The following is an 8598-nucleotide window of genomic DNA, read 5'->3' on the forward strand; positions in this document are numbered from 1 at the left end:
TGTGGGTGGGTTTGCGGTACACCTCAGTTTGCAAATGTCCTCTATCAAAGACTGAGACCTCACAGTCCAAGAAAGCCAACTTGCCATTTTTTACATCTTCTCGTGTGAACTTGATGTATTTATCCACAGAGTTGATGTGGTCAGTGAAATGTTGGGACTTCCTGAGATTTGATTTTAACCCAGGTGTCGTCAACATACCTGAACCAATGACTTGGTGGTGTCCCTGAAAAGGACGTCAAGGCTCTCTTTTCTACCTCCTCCATGTACAGGTTGGCAACAATAGGAGAAACTGGAGACCCCATAGCACACCCATGTTTCTGCCTATAATATTGCTCCCCATATGTGAAGTAAGTTGACTGCAGGCACAGTTTCAAGAGTTGACACAGTTGTTCTGTGGAAAGCATGGTCCTACTGCTCAGAGTGGTGTCTGATTTTAATTTTAAACTGACCACCTCTACTGCATCATCAACAGGAATGCATGTAAAGAGTGATGTGACATCAAAAGAGACCATTGTTTCATCAGTATTATGGAAAATAATGACCTTTATCAAAATATGCTAATTTTTTTAGAAGGACCTGTACATGGTGTGCAATCCACCTCTGCTGATGGTGGACGCTTCAGATGCTAGGGAAAACGTGCTGGGCAGCTGGTAAAGCTTAAAGCCCTGTGCGCAGCATCTTCCTCTCCAGCTGGTGGTCATGGTTTCTATCGCCAGCTTCCCGCGTGCCCGGACCAGGTAAACCACGGGAGTTGTCAGCCGGTGCACCAGACGGACCGACACGGAGGGGCTGTTATTGAAAACCTGCAGCCATTGGCGCGCGCAAACTCCACCGCTGCTGGCTCCACTTTGGACAGTATCCGGATGTGTTTGGTCAATGCAAGATCTGTTACCAACAAAACTTTTCTCCTCAGGGACTACTTTCAAGAGCATGATTTGGACTTTTTCTGCATCAAAGAGACTTGGATGTCTCCGGATGAGTCCAGTGCCTTGATGGAACTATTGCCACCGAACTGTCTGTATTTTAACGCACCACGGCCATCAGGCCGGCGCAGTGGTCGATTATTAACAATATTCAAACCAACTTTTGACTGTTAACAACTGCCCATCCCAGTTTCCCGCGCAAGCTTTGAGATGAGCGTCTTTGAACTCGACCATTCGCCTTCGACTTTATGTGCGCTCGTTTACCGCCCACCTCGATCTTAAGACTTCATAAATGAGTTTTCTGATTTCTTGGCTGAAATCACACCAAAATATGATAATGTTTTCATTATTGGGGACCTTAATATGCATGTGTGCTGTCAGGAGAAGCCCTTGGTTAAAGACTTTTTAGATTTATTAGACTCATTTAATCTAACTCAGCATATAAACGGTCCCACCCAAGAACGCGGACATACACTGGACCTTGTTTTAACTCGTGATGTGACTGTTAGTAATCTTGAAATTGGTGATAATGTATTTTCAGACCACATGCCAGTCCAGTTTGAGTTCACCCTCCCCCATCTAACTCCTAAGCCATGCGTTCCTGCACTTAGGACCCAGGCCATTAACCACTTCACTGCCACACGTTTCACAGAGGTTTATAACTCTGAAATGATCATTCAGCCCCCGGTGTTTTTCACCACCAATGAGGAGCTGACATCCCAGTTCAACTCTGTCTGCTTAAAGACTCTGGATAATGTCGCTCCTGTTAAAATTAGAAAATCAAAACTCAGAGCAGAACCTTGGCTGAGTGATGTCACCAAGGCCATTAGGCAGCAATGTAGGAGGGCGGAGCGCAAGTGGAGAAAAGACAGGCTGCAGGTCTCTTTTCAAATACTTAAAGAAAGTTGGCGCCGCTATCAGAAAGCAGTAAAAGCTGATAAATCCAAATACTTTTCTGATATCATTACCTCAAACTCTCACAACCCACGTGTCCTCTTCTCCCCCCTAAACTCTGTTCTCCACCTCACTGAACCATCACCTCTGGAAGCCTCGACTGAGCTGTGCGACAACTTCTTACATTTCTTGTTGGAAAAAATTGCGACCACCCGGGCTCTCATTTCCCCTCCAACTCATGACCCATCCACCCCAACTCAATCTGTAGCTCTATTTGACCATTTTGAACCCATCACTCTATCTTCTCTAGAGCAGGTCATGTGCAGATGTGGTCCCCCTCGACTACTAAAGGAGGTTTTTCCTACTCTAGGTCCATCCATTCTTGCTATAGTAAACAGTAGTTAATCCACTGGTGTGGTGCCAAAATCATTTAAACATGCTGCTGTCCAGCCTCTCCTGAAAAAAAACAAACATTGACCCCTCAGTCATATCCAACTTCCGGCCTGTCTCCAGACTCCCATTTGTTTCCAAACTACTAGAGAAAATGGTCGAGTCCCAGTTGAAGTGCGTCCTAGAGGATCACACCATCTTAGAGCTATTCCAATCTGACTTTAAACCTCTCCATAGCGCTGAAACTGCCCTGCTGAAGGTCTTTAACAACATTTTCTTAACCACTGATACCGGTGATTCTGTGCTGCTTGTCCTGTTGGACCTCACAGCCGCCTTTGACACCATCAACCATGAGATCCTCATTGCTAGGTTGGAGCAGTGGGTGGTCATCACAGGGTCAACACTCAATTGGTTCAGATCCTACTTCGCTGACAGATTTTTTTTTGTGTCTCCATCAAGGATTTTAGTTCTGCAGCGACAGAGCTTAAATGGGGGGTTCCGCAGGGGTCCATCCTGGGTCCCCTCCTATTCTCTTTATACCTGCTGCCACTTAGTGCTATTTTCCGGAAACACAACATACCCTTTCACTTCTACGCCTATGACTGTCCAATTTACTTCCCCCTAAGACACAATGGTACATGCTCTATTCAACCTCTGCTCGACTGCCTGGCTGACATCAGGGACTGGATGGCTTTAAACTTCTTAAGTTTCAATGAAAAGAAGTCTGAAGTCATGTTGTTCCCTCCCAACGACATGATCACAAACCACTGCATCGACCTCTCCACTCTATCCCTGTCAGAAAAACAAAGAGCCACTAATCTGGGAGTGATAATGGACCCTTCCCTGAAACTTACCAATCATGTAAACATGATTGTTAAATCATGTTTCCTCCAACTGAGGCGGCTGTCTAAACTGAAGCCCATATTGTCCAAAAATAACCTGGAGACAGTAATACATGCATTCACTACATCTAGGCTTGATTACTGCAATTCACTTTTGTTTGGTATCAGTCAGACCTCCACTGCACGACTACAACTGGTCCAGAATGCAGCAGCCCAATTTTTAACCAGTACAGGCAAAATAGAGCACATTACACCAGTTTTGGCCTCACTGCACTGGCTACTGGTTCACCTTCGAATCCAGTTCAAAATACTCCTGTATGTCTACAAATCGCTGAACAGTTCGCCCCCCCCACCCCCCCACCCCCATCTCCCTGATTTGCTAAAACCGTATGTCCCTCCACGTTCCCTGAGGTCAGCGGACCAATTGCTCCTCACAGTTCTAGGAAGTCGTCTTAAGCGCAGAGGTGACAGGGTCTTCTCAGTAGCAAGACCAAGACTTTGGAACGAGTTACCTCTGCTTGTCAGACAGGCCCTCTCCCTCTCGGTTTTCAAGTCCCATTTAAAAACTCACTACTATTCAGTAGCTTTCAACACCAGAGGATCTGTGTTTTGAACCTGTATGCTCCACACTGGTTTGTCATCATATTTATTATCTGCATTGTTTTTACGTTTATATTCTAATTTACTTCATTTTGTATATTGCTTTGTGTGTTACCTGTTGTTCTGCCTGTACAGCACTTTGGTTGGCCTTGTTGATGTTTTAAGTGCTCTATAAATAAAATGGTATGGCATGTCTTCAGCAAACTGTTTGCGGGCTTTCTTGTGTACAGACTTCAAAAGAGGCTTCCTTCTGGGATGACGGCCATGCAGACCAGTTTGATGTAGTGTGCGACGTATGGTCTGAGCACTGACAGGCTGGACCCCCCACCTCTTAAGTTTCTGCAGCAATGCTGACAGCACTCCTGCACCTATCTTTTAAAGATGGATGTGATGCTGAGCACGTGCACTCAGCTTCTCTGGACGACCAACGCGAGGTCTGTTCTGAGTGGACCCTGCTCTTTTAAAACACTGGATGATCTTGGCCACTGTGCTGTAGCTCAGTTTCAGAGTGTTGGAAATCCTCTTGTAGCCTTTGCCATCTTCATGTAGTGCAACAATTCGTCTTTTAAGATCCTCAGAGATTTCTTTGCCATGAGGTGCCATGCTGGAACTTTCAGTGACCAATATGAGTGTGAGAGCTATACTATAAAATTGTACACACCTGCTCCCTATGCACACCTGAGACCTAGTGGCACCAACGAGTCACATAACATTTTGGAGGGAAAATGACAAGCAGTGCTCAATTTGGACATTTAGGGGTGTTGTCTCTTAGGGGTGTACTCACTTTTGTTGCTGGTGGTTTAGACATTAATGGCTATATATTGAGTTATTTTGAGGGAAGAATAAATTTACAGTTATATAAGCCGCACACAGACTACTTTTCATTGTGTCAAACTGTCATTTTGTCAGTGTTGTCCCATGTCTCAATCTACCCAGTGAAGTTACCACCTGAGTTATTGCTAAACCCCACTGCAGCCTCTCCTCTAAGGGGTATCACAAACTAAATCTAGCACTTGAGTATTACCCAGAGTGACCTTAGGTTAGTTCTACTTAAGGCTGTGTTGAAGGTGACTCACTCAGATTTGTTAATGACCTTCATTTGCAAGTCACACCCATATCTCACCCCGTGACTTGCCCAACCTAGCAGCCGGGGTTGGATCGTCGCCCACGGGAAAACTTGCATTCACGGCCGCCCACCTCCATTGTAGAATGGCTTTTCTTACTGATCTGGTTATTTTTAGAATCTAGGAATAAGATTCCAGGATGCTGTTTATAATCAAAGCTGAGAAAACCTTTAAAAACCTCCGTCTTTAGTTATTATATTGAACCAAGCTTCTTAAATCCATGAACATGAAGTGGTAAAATGATAGTCCAGAATTTTACATTTTATGTTTTGCCTTAATTAATGATTTGCAGGGGAACCGAGTTATAGCAGAAATCTATAGTGATTATTAGGTTACATAGTAAAGTCAGTAGTCAAAAGTCCACTTGTTACTTGAAAGGTGTTACTGTTGATTGTTGGTTGATGTCCAAGGGGCGAAACAGTCCAATTGTGTTGTAATTCCTTTGCTTCAATGAGCTGAACCAAAGAATTATAAATATGTAAAGCTCCGATGAGTAAAAACACAAAATTATAAATCCATAAGCTCCGTTGAGGAAAAACAGAAATATATTAAACCTCACTCTGTTGAGTCAAAGTAAGGTAAGGTGATTAGGTTCAGGGGAAGACTTTTGCTGCTCCGAGACCCCAGAGAACACTCAGAAACCTAAGATCGTTACTGGACTCAATGAGCCATCAGCCGGCATCTCGAGTTTACCTCGTGTTCCCAGAATCCTCCGGAGTAAAATCTCAAAAATTAAGATTAGTTGGAAAAATAAAAAAGTAAAAAAAATTATGTTTAGTTGGAAAATAAAATAAAAAAGTCATAATCTAAGTGTGTTTAAAAACTCCATCAAACAAAAAGGAGAAAAATAAAAAAATACAAAGACATCTTCAGAATCCCATAATGCAGCAAAAATGGGGAAACGCTCCTAAAATTGATTAATTAAGACTTTAAAAATACCAAATTTAATATAACATGTAAATCCCAATAACTCAAAATGTTGTCAAGAGTCCTAACGTTTTAATTCAATTCAATTCAGTTTATTTATATATCACCAAATCACAACAAAGTTGTCTCGGGGCACTTTACAGGAACATTCACATACATTAAAGCCAATTAGTAAATTTCTCTATCTAAAGGAATTTACTACTACTAATCTACTTAAGGAATTTTACTGGTGTATATAGCTATAAGCGATTTTGATTATTTTATTTTAGGACAGCTATTAGTAAGTGTCATACCATCTCTTCTCGAAGACCCCTTGTCAAAGGGGATCCTTGACTGATGAAGCTGATGACAATCATCCCTCAGTTGCTGTTGAAGAATATTTCATACTGCATTCAATAAAATTCAATATTGGAAACTTGAGTTGGCTTTCAGGTCCGAGCTGAGATGAGAAAAATTATTTTCCTCTTCGGATCTTAAAGTTACCTTTAGTTACTGAATGCGTCAATGAACTGTTCATTAAAACTCTCCAAGTGCTTAGCACCGATCGTTAATGCTGAGCCTTTTTATACATTTGTCTGCTCACTGCGTAATTTCCGCATAGCAACAGCTCTGGATACGGACTATTCTATAACGTCAGACCACATGTTAAACGTCGCTGTCATTGTTCAATTTATCTTTGACTGCCACTAGGTCTGTCTTCCTGTCTTTCTGCAGAGAGATTCCTCTTTTTCTGAGAGAGCCTCTTCACTTAAGATAACTTGTTCCTGTTTTCTGTAGATAACTTTGTCTTTTTCCTCTTACTGGCCTGGCCATCTGTTCAGACTTCCACTTCCTGTGGTGACTTGACGCATGAACCTTAAGTTGCGAACTTGACCTTTTGACCATTGATTTTCTTCACTTTTTAGTCAATAACATTTACTCTTAATCATTTAAAGTTAATTCATTTTCAATATAAGCTTTCCCTATAATCTCTTAATTTAAGCTCTATAAAGTCTTCAACATTGATTGATTAATATCCTGATGCATGCTCAATAATCCAGGTAGAAAAATCTAAAAAAAATTAAATCTGGTCCTCTGGACATTCAAAAAAAAAAAATAGAACAAAGCAAATCAACAAAAAAATGTAGAAACTTTTCGTCTCTCATCCGAGAGACCTCCTCAGTCTGAGGAGCTGTATTCAGCTCAGTCTCTTAAATAGCACTGTCTCAGAGTGGATCAACCAGTTTTGCTGCTGACAACCAAAACCAGCTGATCACATGCTCAACCTAACAATGGATCATTAGCACACTGATGGCTGTTTACTGTTCACAGAGGGCTGAGTGATACTAGCAATCACAGCATTGTAAGAGGGGGACAGTTGAACCCGGAGGCCTCCACGCCTGTTTAACGATGGACAATTTCTTTTCACAAAGATGGCCTCCTTTACTCCTCTCTCAAACCATCGTTCCTCTCTATCCAGGATGTGCACATCTTCATCCCTGAAAGAGTGGCCGCTGGCCTGGAGATGAGTGTAGACCGCAGAGTCCTGGCCTGATGATGTTGATCTTCTGTGCTGGGCCATCCTTTTGGCCAGTGGCTGTTTTGTTTCCCCGATGTAAGACTGATCACAGCCCTCCTGACACTGAACAGCATACACAACATTGCTCTGTTTATGCCGGGGGACTGGATCTTTGGGATGAACCAGTCTTTGCCGTAATGTATTTTGGGGTTTAAAAGCCACTGGGACGTTATGTTTAGAAAATAAACGTCTCAGTTTCTCTGATACTCCCTCAACATATGGAATGACCACTGGTCTGGGTCTGGGTTCCTCCTTTTCAACTGTTGGCTGACTGGAGTCCTGTTTGGGTTTCTTCTCTGCTTTCAGGAAGGCCCAGTTAGGATATCCACATTGCTCTAGAGCCTGTCTTGTGTGGGATTTCTCCTTCTGCCTGGCTCCTGAGCTAGTGGGGACGCTGTCTGCTCTGTGATACAGAGTCCTGATGACTCCTAACTTGTGCTCCAAAGGGTGATGGGAGTCAAACTGCAAATACTGGTCTGTGTGGGTGGGTTTGCGGTACACCTCAGTTTGCAAATGTCCTCTATCAGCGACTGAGACCTCACAGTCCAAAAAAGCCAACCTGCCATTTTTTACATCTTCTCATGTGAACTTGATGTATTTATCCACAGAGTTGATATGGTCAGTGAAATGTTGGACTTCCTGAGATTTAATTTTAACCCAGGTGTCGTCAACATACCTGAACCAATGACTTGGTGGTGTCCCTGAAAAGGACGTCAAGGCTCTCTTTTCTACCTCCTCCATGTACAGGTTGGCAACAATAGGAGAAACTGGAGACCACATAGCACACCCATGTTTCTGCCTATAATATTGCTCCCCATATGTGAAGTAGGTTGACTGTAGGCACAGTTTCAAGAGTTGACACAGTTGTTCTGTGGAAAGCGTGGTCCTGCTGCTCAGAGTAGTGTCTGATTTTAATTGTAAACTGACCACCTTTACTGCATCATCAACAGGAATGCACGTAAAGAGTGATGTGACATCAAAAGAGACCCTTGTTTCATCAGTCTCCATGATGACATCCCTCACCTTATCCACAAAGTCCATGGTGTTCTGTATGTGGTGTTCTGAGCTGCCAACTAAAGGGATGAGTACAGACGCCAGATATTTGGAAACATTGTAAGTGACAGAGTTAATCATACTAACAATTGGTCTTAAAGGTACACCCTGTTTGTGGATTTTAGGTAAACCATACAGACTAGGTGTGGCCTCCCCTGGGTACAGTCTGTGGTACAGAAAACGGTCAACAGCTTTCTGTCTACCAGACGCGAGAGGGGGGGGTCACGCCAGTTAAGGTATTGTTACCAGACGCGATAACGTGATCAAATCTGACATTCAGAGTGAGT

At 43.0% G+C, this 8598-nt stretch overlaps 1 protein-coding gene across 2 annotated transcripts in view; it reads right to left on the bottom strand.

Moving 5' to 3' along the window:
* Positions 1–8598, bottom strand: part of LOC119414937 (WW domain-containing adapter protein with coiled-coil) — a 140300-nt gene that overhangs the window by 23099 nt on the left and 108603 nt on the right. The gene's annotated exons all lie outside the window — the stretch shown is intronic.

This window comes from Nematolebias whitei, chromosome 9 (genome assembly GCF_014905685.2).
Source record: "Nematolebias whitei isolate Nwh7 chromosome 9, NemWhi1, whole genome shotgun sequence".
In the NCBI taxonomy this organism is placed as follows: domain Eukaryota; kingdom Metazoa; phylum Chordata; class Actinopteri; order Cyprinodontiformes; family Rivulidae; genus Nematolebias; species Nematolebias whitei.